The 13835-nt window shown below is 44.8% G+C and overlaps 2 long non-coding RNA genes across 2 annotated transcripts; both read left to right on the top strand.

Moving 5' to 3' along the window:
- The first annotated feature begins 1162 nt into the window (after nt 1-1162).
- On the top strand, nt 1163-1895 carry LOC129384917 (uncharacterized). The gene is made up of 3 exons (XR_011894677.1): nt 1163-1352; nt 1430-1627; nt 1705-1895. It is a non-coding gene; the product is annotated as an uncharacterized lncRNA (long non-coding RNA).
- Nucleotides 1896-1993: 98 nt separating this feature from the next.
- LOC140218422 (uncharacterized) lies at nt 1994-2702 on the top strand. Its single transcript, XR_011894676.1, has 3 exons — nt 1994-2177; nt 2255-2452; nt 2530-2702. It is a non-coding gene; the product is annotated as an uncharacterized lncRNA (long non-coding RNA).
- Nucleotides 2703-13835: the final 11133 nt, after the last annotated feature.

The raw sequence follows: 13835 nt of genomic DNA, 5'->3' as shown, positions 1-13835 counted from the left end.
TTTACTCCCTTCATCGTTTTGAACAGTCTGTGTGATTGATATAACTACATCGTCCAATTCATGCATCGTGTTTCCGAGACGTTATGCCAGTAGTTTTCGTTTTCAATGTTTTGATGGCGTAAGTTCATTCAGCAGTTTCTATGGCGTCAAGAACCATGGCAGATGTCGCGTTTCTTGCTTATTCTGCACCACATGGGTGACGCATAATACAGTAGAGAATGCTTTCCACTTTCCATTCATGTTCGTTTCATCATTTTACCAATTTTATTTGTTCACAGTACAAATGGAATCCAAGCGTCTCTTTCCATCTTTTGGACCGTTATCCTCAATGTATCCCCGCTCTCTTCGTATATAACTTTTCGTTCGGACATAAAGCGCGCTTTCGTGGACCCACTCCGGCCTACGCGTCAAAGGATTACGTCGGGCACGAGCATCACCTGTTGCATGAGCCACTGCTATCATTTCTACGTTCTTCAGCCGATGGCATCCTGCTGCCAGAAGACTTTTCTCCTCGCCTTGCACTACTGGTAAGTGTCGTGTACACACGTATTGTATCACGGGTGTGTCCTCCAGTGGTTAACAAATAAGCACTGTGTCGTTCCAGGTCCTGTACTTCTGTTTTTGGTTGGGGTCCACAAGAGTACCCAGAGCGCTCCTGCACATCGACTCTCTGGTCTACTCTCCAAAAGATTACATCGGGCACGAGCATCACCTGTTACATGAGCCACTGCTATCATTTCTACGTTCTTCCGCCGATGGCGTCCTGCTGCCAGAAGACTTTTCTCCTCGCCTTGCACTACTGGTAAGTGTCGTGTACACCCGTATTGTATTACGGGTGTGTCCTCCAGTGGTTAACAAATAAGCACTGTGTCGTTCCAGGTCCTGTACTTCTGTTTTTGGTTGGGGTCCACAAGAGTACCCAGAGCGCTCCTGCACATCGACTCTCTGGTCTACTCTCCAAAAGATTACATCGGGCACGAGCATCACCTGTTACATGAGCCACTGCTATCATTTCTACGTTCTTCCGCCGATGGCGTCCTGCTGCCAGAAGACTTTTCTCCTCGCCTTGCACTACTGGTAAGTGTCGTGTACACCCGTATTGTATTACGGGTGTGTCCTCCAGTGGTTAACAAATAAGCACTGTGTCGTTCCAGGTCCTGTACTTCTGTTTTTGGTTGGGGTCCACAAGAGTACCCAGAGCGCTCCTGCACATCGACTCTCCGGTCTACTCTCCAAAAGATTACATCGGGCACGAGCATCACCTGTTACATGAGCCACTGCTATCATTTCTACGTTCTTCCGCCGATGGCGTCCTGCTGCCAGAAGACTTTTCTCCTCGCCTTGCACTACTGGTAAGTGTCGTGTACACCCGTATTGTATTACGGGTGTGTCCTCCAGTGGTTAACAAATAAGCACTGTGTCGTTCCAGGTCCTGTACTTCTGTTTTTGGTTGGGGTCCACAAGAGTACCCAGAGCGCTCCTGCACATCGACTCTCTGGTCTACTCTCCAAAAGATTACATCGGGCACGAGCATCACCTGTTACATGAGCCACTGCTATCATTTCTACGTTCTTCAGCCGATGGCGTCCTGCTGCCAGAAGACTTTTCTCCTCGCCTTGCACTACTGGTAAGTGTCGTGTACACACGTATTGTATCACGGGTGTGTCCTCCAGTGCTTAACAAATAAGCACTGTGTCGTTCCAGGTCCTGTACTTCTGTTTTTGGTTGGGGTCCACAAGAGTACCCAGAGCGCTCCTGCACATCGACTCTCTGGTCTACTCTCCAAAAGATTACATCGGGCACGAGCATCACCTGTTACATGAGCCACTGCTATCATTTCTACGTTCTTCCGCCGATGGCGTCCTGCTGCCAGAAGACTTTTCTCCTCGCCTTGCACTACTGGTAAGTGTCGTGTACACCCGTATTGTATTACGGGTGTGTCCTCCAGTGGTTAACAAATAAGCACTGTGTCGTTCCAGGTCCTGTACTTCTGTTTTTGGTTGGGGTCCACAAGAGTACCCAGAGCGCTCCTGCACATCGACTCTCCGGTCTACTCTCCAAAAGATTACATCGGGCACGAGCATCACCTGTTACATGAGCCACTGCTATCATTTCTACGTTCTTCAGCCGATGGCGTCGTGCTGCCAGAAGACTTTTCTCCTCGCCTTGCACTACTGGTAAGTGTCGTGTACACCCGTATTGTATTACGGGTGTGTCCTCCAGTGGTTAACAAATAAGCACTGTGTCGTTCCAGGTCCTGTACTTCTGTTTTTGGTTGGGGTCCACAAGAGTACCCAGAGCGCTCCTGCACATCGACTCTCTGGTCTACTCTCCAAAAGATTACATCGGGCACGAGCATCACCTGTTACATGAGCCACTGCTATCATTTCTACGTTCTTCAGCCGATGGCGTCCTGCTGCCAGAAGACTTTTCTCCTCGCCTTGCACTACTGGTAAGTGTCGTGTACACACGTATTGTATCACGGGTGTGTCCTCCAGTGGTTAACAAATAAGCACTGTGTCGTTCCAGGTCCTGTACTTCTGTTTTTGGTTGGGGTCCACAAGAGTACCCAGAGCGCTCCTGCACATCGACTCTCTGGTCTACTCTCCAAAAGATTACATCGGGCACGAGCATCACCTGTTACATGAGCCACTGCTATCATTTCTACGTTCTTCAGCCGATGGCGTCCTGCTGCCAGAAGACTTTTCTCCTCGCCTTGCACTACTGGTAAGTGTCGTGTACACACGTATTGTATCACGGGTGTGTCCTCCAGTGGTTAACAAATAAGCACTGTGTCGTTCCAGGTCCTGTACTTCTGTTTTTGGTTGGGGTCCACAAGAGTACCCAGAGCGCTCCTGCACATCGACTCTCCGGTCTACTCTCCAAAAGATTACATCGGGCACGAGCATCACCTGTTACATGAGCCACTGCTATCATTTCTACGTTCTTCAGCCGATGGCGTCCTGCTGCCAGAAGACTTTTCTCCTCGCCTTGCACTACTGGTAAGTGTCGTGTACACCCGTATTGTATTACGGGTGTGTCCTCCAGTGGTTAACAAATAAGCACTGTGTCGTTCCAGGTCCTGTACTTCTGTTTTTGGTTGGGGTCCACAAGAGTACCCAGAGCGCTCCTGCACATCGACTCTCCGGTCTACTCTCCAAAAGATTACATCGGGCACGAGCATCACCTGTTACATGAGCCACTGCTATCATTTCTACGTTCTTCAGCCGATGGCGTCCTGCTGCCAGAAGACTTTTCTCCTCGCCTTGCACTACTGGTAAGTGTCGTGTACACACGTATTGTATCACGGGTGTGTCCTCCAGTGCTTAACAAATAAGCACAGTGTCGTTCCAGGTCCTGTACTTCTGTTTTTGGTTGGGGTCCACAAGAGTACCCAGAGCGCTCCTGCCCATCGACTATCCGGTCTACGCTCCAAAAGATTACTTCGTGCACGAGCATCATCTGTTGCATGAGCCGCTGCTATCATTTCTACGTTCTCCCGCCGATGGCGTCCTGCTGCCAGAAGACTTTTCTTCTCGCCCTGCGCTACTACTGGTAAGTGTCGTGTACACACGAATTTTATTACGGGTGTCTCCTCCAGTGGTTCACAAATAAGCAGCTGCTAAGAAGCAGCCTCAATGCGACAGTCTTAGGTTTTCAGGGTGTCGCATCCCCGGTCAACATAAATGATCACCTGTGCCCTGCAAATAGTTAACAGCTGCTTTGAAGGCAAAGCGGGAAAAGAACTGGAAGTACACTTGGGTGGCTAGTGGCTGGATTTTGAGGCCGAAGGCGGATAATTCACGTGTGCTACACGATGATCTCGCCAAAGTTGCTTAGGTTCATTTATCTATAAATTACGTGTAATTTTCCGTTCTTGTTCGTAATAGCAAATTCTTCTAGAGGTTGAAAACATGGCTTCAACAGAGTCATTTTTCAGTATTACATCGTAATATTCGCAGCATTAAGAATAATTTTGATAATATACTTGTGTGTCTAAGCATTCATTAAATTGTTATACCTACAACCGAAACTTGGCTTAGAGAAGGTGAATCAGTTGATCTGCCTGGCTGTCATGTTATCGCAACCTAGAAGCAGTGGTACACGTGGAGGGGGCGTGGCGCTGTTCGTCGAAGATTGTTTTTCACTCCGGTCACCTCGGCAATAGTTCATTTTGCAGTTCATCTGCAGAAACACTTTTAATGCGTCTTCATAATGGCCTCATGGTGGGTGTTGTGTTCCGCCCACCACCTTCCAGTGTAACTGACTTCATTACTGTCGGTTAAAATGACTCCCATTGTGGCGTCTACATCACCTGTTGTCTGCGGCGACATTAACATAGACCTATCTGGAGATACTTGTTACGACTGTTTTTATTACAATCACTTAATATGAAAAACGTTTTCATAACTTACACGTATAACAGACCGATAGGAGTCTGCTATTGGCTACGTGTTGTGCAATGCTGACTTCAATGTTCCGGCAGGTGTATACGATGTTGCTATTGCGGACCACCATCCCACTTATCTCTTTTCCCCTTAAAAATAGATTTGCTCTTGTTTATAAATGCCATCAAACAAGCAAGACGTGTAGACTATCATCGCGTGCGAAGATTACTTCAGGCTACGAATTTTGAAGCTCTTTATGACGATGACGTCATGTCGAGTGTGAAAAATTTGTTCAATGTATTGCGGACGCCATCGAACGGTCAACGCGCAGCTGTTCGTGTTGAAATTATGAGCCTACCATGTGCCCTTGGTGACTAGAAATATACTCGAAGTTTTGAAGATTATACTTTTATTACGATAAATGGACAAACAGGAGCACTGAGTACTACCAAATAAATTTTAGGTTGTACATATATTAATCAGTAGGAATGATGAGAAAATCAGAAAGTTATAATATATTAACCTATTTCAAAGAAATGAAGGCAACACGAAGATACGGCAAATCGTCAAAGATGTCACTAGCATAAGTAACAAAGAACTCATCATACCTGATAATTCAACAAGTGACGTAGCTAACGACTTTAACAATTACTTTACTAACATTGGTTCCAGCCTTGCGGGCAAGTTCCCTGCTCGTATCCCCAATTTAAATGACCCTGTACTGTCAACAATAATTGCCATCTGCGCCACGTAACTCAGAATGACATTAGACAGGTTGTCAACAAGTTACCTGGGAATAAGGGGGCTGGCGATGACGCCATACATCCGAGAAGTCTAAAGGCAAACATTGGTGCTCTGTGCAGTCCGCTATGCCACATATTTACCCATGCACTTTGTTCCAAGACTTATCCTAACATAAGTCTGCTAAAGTAATACCAATATAGAAATCTGGTGACCGGAACCTCCCCGACAGCTACAGTCCGATATCTGTCCCGAGTTGTATAAACACATTTGAAAAATTAATTGCGTCCCAATTAAAGCACTTTCTACGTAATCGTAGCGTTCTTTGTTCCCAGCAGCATGCTTTTGTTGCCAACAGGTCCACTTCTACTGCTGGTTCGATGCTTTCACAACATATTAATTCCGCACTGCATGAAAACATCTCAAAAGTAGTATTTTTAGATGTGAGGAAAGCATTTGGTGCAGTTATTCACTCCACTTTACTTGAAAAATGCGTTGCTATGGAATCGCAGATAACTCACTTCATTTTTGTTCCAGTTATCTATCTGGGTGCAAGCAAAAGGTTGTCATTGAATACATTAATTCATCTTACACTAATATTAACTGCGGGGTACTACAGGGATGTTTTAGGCCGTGTAGTGTTCTCTTTATATAAATGATGTGCCACAAGCGCTGCAGAGGTCAAAAGCATTGATGTACGCGGACGACACTGCTTTGATTTTTACAGGACGCTTCCTTCCAGCTCTCTAAAACGACGTGATGACAGATTTGTCAAACATCTCGTTCTGGTTTGCCAAGAATCACTTGACTATCAACTGTGCAAAAACAAAATACGTTGTTCACTCTCGCAGGAAACATATTGCACTTCTTAACCTATCATTAAACAATATTCTTATTCAACAACGCTTTTTCAATTATACTTGGCGGTAATTTTTGATGAGAACTTACGCTGGCATGAGCAAGTACAGCATGTATACGCAAAGGTCGCCTATGGCTGCTTTACTCTAATAAAAGCTCGCCAATATTTTCCACAAGCTATACTTCGTACTTTCATTATGTGACGGTCACGTAAGTCGCTACCTGAATTCATGGGGCGTGTCATGTACACTAGTTATCTAAAACCTCTAGAACGTCTCCAAAAGCGAATATTGAGTCATAAGCCATGATCAAGCTATACGTAACATTTTTCAATCGCAACGCGTTATTTCAGTTCAGATGTTGCGGCACTACAAGATTGCTTTTTAAATCAATAATATAACGAAGAGAAACTTTCCTTATCCTGTTGATTTTTTTCCCGTTCCTGTAGGCAATACGCGTCATGCTTCAAACGACAACTTTAACCTGCCCAAATGTCTTAACGTTTATGGTGAAAGGTTAATAGAATTTCGTGGAACTAAAATTTGCAACATGATCCCTCTTGAAATACCTGCACGTAATTTCGACCTAGCAAGTAAATCATTTCATTGTCCGTGCAGGGCCTGTGAACTTCCGTGTCTGCTGAGACATGGATCAGATTATGCTCACTATATGCTTGTACGTATTATAGGTGTACTTATACACGCGTATAAGGGTATTTCAGCGAACACTTTCGAAAATCTTTAAAAGTTGCCTGTGGCAGATACAAGAATTCTAGTTCATGAGCTGTTCTACTCGAAGCGGCGGACAATACTTGCACAAAAATTGAGACGCCAAATCGACGAATTAATAAAAATTACCTACCTAAGTTTTTAACTGATTACATTATTTCCCATATTACAATTTAGAAATTATAGCCGTGGAGTTCGCAAGGCGGATCCACATGGAACGAATTTTCAAGATGACACCAGTTCCGAGATATAAATTCCCGGACTTTACGGGGAAATGAATTGGCGTTCCAGTTAATTTGTTAACAAAACATCCTGTCATGCACTGAATCGCACAACTAGAACGGCAATGCATTTCTCCGCAAAGTTCGGGAATTTATATTTCTAAACTGGTGTCGTCCTGAGAAGTCGTTCGAAGTGGATCAGCCTTGCGAAGTCCACTGCTAGAATTTGTAAATTGCAATATGGCTCATCAGATAATTATCAAATGTTACTAGTCAATGTTCCCTTTCAATTTTTGTGCAAGTAGTGTCCGCTGCTTCGAGTAGACCGGCTCATAAACTAGAATTGAGCTATCTGCCACAGTCAACCTGCAAAATATTGAGTGTTCACTAAAACGCCCTGTATATATGAACGTATGTGTTCTTTTTTAGATTTCTTGCATGCTTTTTTTTTCTCATCTACCTCACGTGCGCATATTTTGTTGTATATTGCACTGGACCGGACACTAGCCATTTTAGGCTATCGGTCCAAATAATCTTTTTCTGATGTTCTTGAAGAAATAAAGCTTCATTGATTGATTGAAAGTAAGCACTGTAACGTTCCAGGTTTTGCATTCCTGTTTTTGATTGCGGTCCACAAGGGTACCCAGAGCACTCCTCCACATCGACTCTCCGGTCTATGCTCCAACAGAGATTACTTCGGGCACGAGGATCACCCGTTCCATGAACGACTGCTATCATTTCTACGTTCTCTCGCTGATGGCGTCCTACTGGTAGAAGACTTTTCTCCTCGCCCTGCACTACTATTGGTAAGTGGCGTGTACACATTAATCGCATGACGGGTGTGTCCTCCAGTGGTTAGCAAAGCACTGTCGTTCCAGGTCCTGCACTCCTGCTTTCGACTGCGGTACACAAGGGTACCCAGAGCACTCCTGCACATCGACTCTCCGGTCTACGCTCCAATAGAGATTACTTCGGGCACGAGGATCACCCGTTCCATCAGCGACTGCTATCATTTCTATGTTCTCCCGCCGATGGCGTCCTGCTCGCAGAAGACTTTTCTCCTCGCCCTGCACTACTGTTGGTAAGTGTCGTGTGCACACGAATCGTATTACGGGTGTGTCCCCCAGTAGGTAAACAAATAAGCACTGTGCCGTTCCAGGTTCTGCACTCCTGCTTTCGATTGCGGTACACAAGGTTACCCAGCGCGCTCCTGCACTCGACTGTCCGGTCTACGCTCCAAAAGAAATTACTTCGCGAGCGAAGATCACCCGCCGATGAATGACTGCTATCGCTTCTGCATTCTCTCACGGACGACGACCTGCTGGCAGACTGGACTTAGCCTGGCACCATTACACTTAATTCTCGTAAATATCACATACAGACCACTGTACTGCGACAGCGTGTTTTCGAATGACCAACAAACAGGTCTTGTGTGGTTTCAAGTTCCCGGTGTCTGTTATCCCTTGTGGCGCAAGCGAAATGTTCCAGCACGCTCATTTACAAGAACTCTCCTGGCCTTGCCTCCAGAGCGACTTTCTTCAGCTCGATCGTATTCCCGCACGCTGTTGTGAGCACGCTTCCTCGTACAGGTCAAATCGTCATACGCCTCCGTCTTGGTGGTCTCCTGCACTGTGTTGGCAACGTGTTCCTGTTCTGAAGGACTGCGTATCGTCGCCGTGGCGCGACCGTCCATCGCATGTGCTCCTACATTTCTTCGCTGTTTCCTGTTTACGCAGGCATATTGAATAAGTTTAGTATAGTAGCCTTTTCAGCTGTGAAAGATTGGTACGTTGCTCAGCGAATGGGTGGCGCTTGTGGGAATTGGGTTAATACGAAGCAGAATGGTAAAAAAGGTCTGGTTACGTGCACATCACTCAATATTTAGTAAGGGTTGTCGATGTCTTCATAAGCTGATCTGTAAGTTTTTTGTGGCGAGAGTAACGGCGTTCATTCACATTGTGCGCTTACGTACTAGTAAGTTGATATTGCTCTAAGGTTTGCCTGCGCGTGTGTGTGTGGGTGAGTGTGTGTGCGTGTGTGTGTGCGCGTGGGTGTTTACCCTTTTGTGCGCGCTTTGGTTTCCCATTTCGGATGTGTCGTCGACTTTGTGCTCCTTTGGTTGGTCGAGAAAGTATGAAATTAGCTCCGCTGCTACCCGGCGTACTTCAATTTCTATATATTTAGGTAGCATTTCCAGCGTCAAAGTTGATGCTTAACTTTTGCTGGTTCATTCCCGTTCAAAGGTGCCTGGCTTGATGCTTTAATATCGTCTATGAACATCCGCTTTATGGATTGGTTGAACCACTCGTTTCTTTCCCTTTAGTCCTTCGGTTGATCTTGGTGCTCGTTTCAGAATTCAGCGGATTCGTTTAGGCGTCTTTCTTGTATCAGAAACGAGGACTCCATACATTCTCGGTTCTTCCACGTCGCTCATCGGCGACTCAAACACGATACTACAGAAGCACAATGTCAATGAATGGGAAAGAGAATGGTGATTACTCTCGCTAACAAGAATTTCCCGATTTGCTGATTATAATGACGTCCATTTCTAAGACTGGTTGGTGGTAACTATCACTGTGCTTGCTGTTTCTAGCTTTTCGGTGTGCCAAAATCGTTAAATGCTTTTATGGATATACATGGTCCAACTTTTGTATTGCCTCTCGTTTGTTCATTTGTCAGTGCTACTTCCTGTCGCCACTTCTTCACTAGATATAGTGTGCCGCAATAGCGCCGTGGTTTGACTGGGATTTATGTGGGCATAACTATACGTGCTGCGTTAGGTCAGTTGAAACAGTGAACCGCCGTGACGCCCTTGACGCGTCTATGACGTCGTTGCCTGCTGACGGTGGTTGAGATTACGCAAAAATTTCTGTAATTTCGTGTTTGATGTATACCGCTTGAGCTATTCTCAAACGGCTGCTTTAAAAGGTATATATTCCCCTTATGCCATGTCATGTGTAAACACTCTCCTCTCTTCAGAGGATGCCACTGTGATAGCTGTTTGGTATAGCATGTTGCCTCTAGACCCTTGTGTTTCAAAGGCTCTGGCTAGGCAGTAGTGCTCCAGGTAATTTTACCATCTCGCATATTTTCTATATTGCATCATTCTTTCACGATTGATTTTAATGCTCATAGAACATGTCACTTGTCATCGACATTATCTGATTACAGATAGATTTTACGCACTCTAGAGCGACTATATTTAAGGCCCATTTATAGCCACATCACATCAACTTCATAGAACTCATAACTACTCTGAACTCATCACCACGGTCCTGGCACTCTTTGGCCATACCTGGCTCTTGCGCCAATAAACACCATACATTCCTTCATGTGTAAACACGTCTAGACAAGTGCTGAACATGTCCAAAGGAATCTACAAAAGAAAATGTCCGTTTTATTTTTTGTGTTGAAGCCACTCGGTTACCAGAGTTTCTCTCGTAGTTTGCTGTACGGCTTTGTTAATGTCTTCCCACAGCTCTTCGAATGCAGTTGAACGTGTTTGCTTTGAATATTGTTTAAATTTGCTTTTGCTTCCAATGTTGTCCTAATCTCGATATAAGGACGCATAATTAAGCTTTACCAATTACCTTCAAATTTTCTACTTGTATAAAACTTGTCCGCATATTGCTCGAAAACCGGTGCCGCATTACTCTGCCTTTTTTCGCTGACTTCATTCCTTGTGATGGAAGAGCCGGAGCCACGCATGCGTGATGCTGCTCAAAAACTCAAAGGCGTTTTTTTCACACCCAAAGTGGACACATCACTACGAAGCCTTTCTATAGAAAGTGTATTATTTTCATCTTATATTACGACAGTCCTGCAATACTCGCTACCAGTGCAGAGATTTTCACTTGCTACTGTATGTCATCTTGCAGGCTTTTTACAGCGAATCTGTATACCCCTACCGTCCAAGGAAACTTTTGTGTCGTTGTAAGCAAAAACTCCCCATACGTGGGCTGATCCTGGAGATAGTGCAATGCCGGGCCGACCAGCGGCGGAGGTGAAGCAGGCTTAAGCACTCCCCATACTTGGACCGATCCCGAAAATAGTGCAATACCGGCCCCACCCGCGGCGGAGGTGAAGCAGCCGTTAAGCACTCGCCATACGTGGACCGATCTCGAAGAAAGTACAATGTCGGGTCGACTCGGTGGTGGAGGTGAAGCAGGCGTTAAGCACTCCCCATACGTCAGCCAATCCTGAAGATAGTGCAATGGTGGGCCGACCTGCGACGGAGGTGTCGTTCGCTATTAAGGGGCCCACATACACAGCTTCACTGGTTATCCTTCACAGAGTGGAAGGGCAGTTTTTTTGCAACCTCTACATGGACGCAGAGCATGAACCAGACACACCCACACAACACTAGTTCACAGTAAGACAGCGATGCATGAATAGCTGCCTTTCAGGAGGCCTATGTACATAGGATCGTATTGTACAAATTGCCAGTTGGGTGCGAAGCACACAGAAGGGACAAGAACTCCCAAGTTCGAATATTTACATCTTCTCTCGTTTACTGAAAAGAACAATAATGAAATATTCTTTTCCGTCTCCGTGCGTCCATGCGAAGTTGCTGTGAAGCGCTTACTCATTTCATATAGTTCAAATAGCTTTAAGGTGTTCAACCTTTCATTCATTCAAATAAACCGTAAGAATTCAGCTAATACTTGGGTCTTCGATTATGCTGCTATTCTCGCTTTTATTGGGTTGCACGAAACCCGTGTGGCGTGTAGTGAAATTTTACGTCAACGTATCCTGAAGTTGAGAAATTCTGTGGGCTATGTAAATCCGTATATGTACTTGATATGCATTCGTATACGAATGCGTTAGTGTGTACGCTCATACTATATGTTAATAAATGCAACGTATGCTGCTGTCAGCAGCACGGGGAATCAAGACACGCGGCATTGAGTCGCTTTCAGTTTTGTTTAGTTCACAATCATGTTTTGTGCCGATTGTACTGAACATGCTTTGCAATAAACATCTTACAAACCTTCTGTCAAAATAAAAAAAATCTTATTTCTGTTCACCGTCTCACTAACTCCATGTAGAGCAAAGACTGTCGTCTCGGCAAGCCACAAGGATACATCCGCTGTTTGCAACTGATCGCACGACAACTGAATTGGAGCTTCACGAACGGGTTAGTAGGGCATAATCTGCCAGCCTTACTTTCTGTAGAAATTCGTAGAGTCATGAAAAACAGGTAAGCCGCATTAAAAGCAGGTCCGCCGCATTAAAATGTAGGCAAGGTCACATCCAATCACTCCGCTGTAATGCGCTTGTTGGACGCAAACGTGCACCCCAAAGTCTGTGCATGTTTTGACGCGATGAATTAACGGATATGTGCAGGTTAATAATCGCGGGAAAAAAAGCTAAGACTGAAGCCGAATAAAACGTCGGCTAAGCGAGATCCAATCGCCTCGCTCATCATTGACGTATTTTATGTGCACTGCAGGATGAATCCCTCTCCCTGCGGTCCCCAGTTACCCCTGCCTTGCGCTATAGTTCATTCCACCTTGAGCCTGACGAGTTCGTAATTTCATCGCCCCACCTAGTTTTCTGCTATCCTCGAGTGCGTTTCCCTAATCATGGCACACATTCTGTAACTAATTGTTTACCGCTTATCTACTATACGCGTTACATGGTTTGCCTAGCTCCAATATTTTTTGCGCTTACTCTCAATTAGAATGTCGGGTATACCCATTTTCTCTTTCACACCAACCTTTCAGTGCATACGTCGTAGTTTCTCCTATGCCAAGTATTCTTCTCACTGATTTTATGCTCGTCAATTTTTTAGTGCTTCCTTACTCTTTCTCGCGTTATTAATTCGAACATTATTTTATCCTTGTTGATCAGTTTTGTTCTGTGAATTTTATCCGATCTTTTGAGTTCGACACTTCCATTAGTTGTGGTTTCTTTATTAGGTCATTCGTTACAATGCTCAGCTTACCTACTGGTTGTCTTGCTGCCTTACCTCCAACTTCAATTGCTGCTTCTTAAGCTAGCCAAGTTTCGCTTTCATTCATTACCTCTGTCATCTTCATCTCTCTGTTCTAAGGCTGCATATTTGTTTGCAAGTACCAGCCTGAATTGGTCTGCTTTTACCCTTACTGCGTCTTTTCCATTTTTCAGAGTAAATTATTCACAGGCTATTCGTTTATCTATCGCATAAATCGGCGTCAGAACGTGCGTGGCACTGCGATGTATGCGAAGAACCAGCGTAGTTAGAGACACCTTAATAAACCTTGCTGAAACAATCTTGTGTAAAGTGCTGGTTTGGTTCATACATCACGCGCGGCGATGGCGTGTGCTTACGCGATCAATAAGCGGATATATGGAGGTTGGTTATCATGAAAAAAAAAGGTAAGTCTATAGCCCACTGAAATGTTGGCAGAGCCAGATCCAATCACTTCTCTAAAAAGCATTGGTTCGGCGGTTACATAGTCCTTGCGGCAATTGCAAGTGCTGGCGCAAATTAAGTGCAGAAATTTGAACAAAAAAAGAAAAAAAAAAGGCGGCAAGCGTATAACTATGAGAAGCCCATAAGGAAACGGTAAGCCTATAGCCCATGAAAATATTCGTTTCAGCCAGGTAAAATAAGTTCTCTCGAAAGCGCTCCTTCTACGCATATATCTCTTCCCACGCATGCTCTGACGTTGATTTACGCGATAAATAAATGAATAGGCACATAATAGTCTTTCCGGAAAAATGAGAAAAACAGTAAGCCTATAGCCCATGAAAATATTCGTTTCAGCCAGGTAAAATAGGTTCTCTCGAAACCGCTCCTTCTACGCATATATATCTCCCCACGCATGCTCTGACGTCGATTTACGCGATAAATAAACGAATAAGCACATAATAGTCTTTCCGGAAAAATGAGAAAAACAGTAAGCCTATAGCCC

The sequence above is a fragment of the Dermacentor andersoni genome, chromosome 5 (assembly GCF_023375885.2).
Source record: "Dermacentor andersoni chromosome 5, qqDerAnde1_hic_scaffold, whole genome shotgun sequence".
Classification (NCBI taxonomy): Eukaryota; Metazoa; Arthropoda; class Arachnida; order Ixodida; family Ixodidae; genus Dermacentor; species Dermacentor andersoni.
Note: the sequence above shows the minus strand (reverse complement) of the source record. Positions and strands in the feature narration are given on the sequence as shown.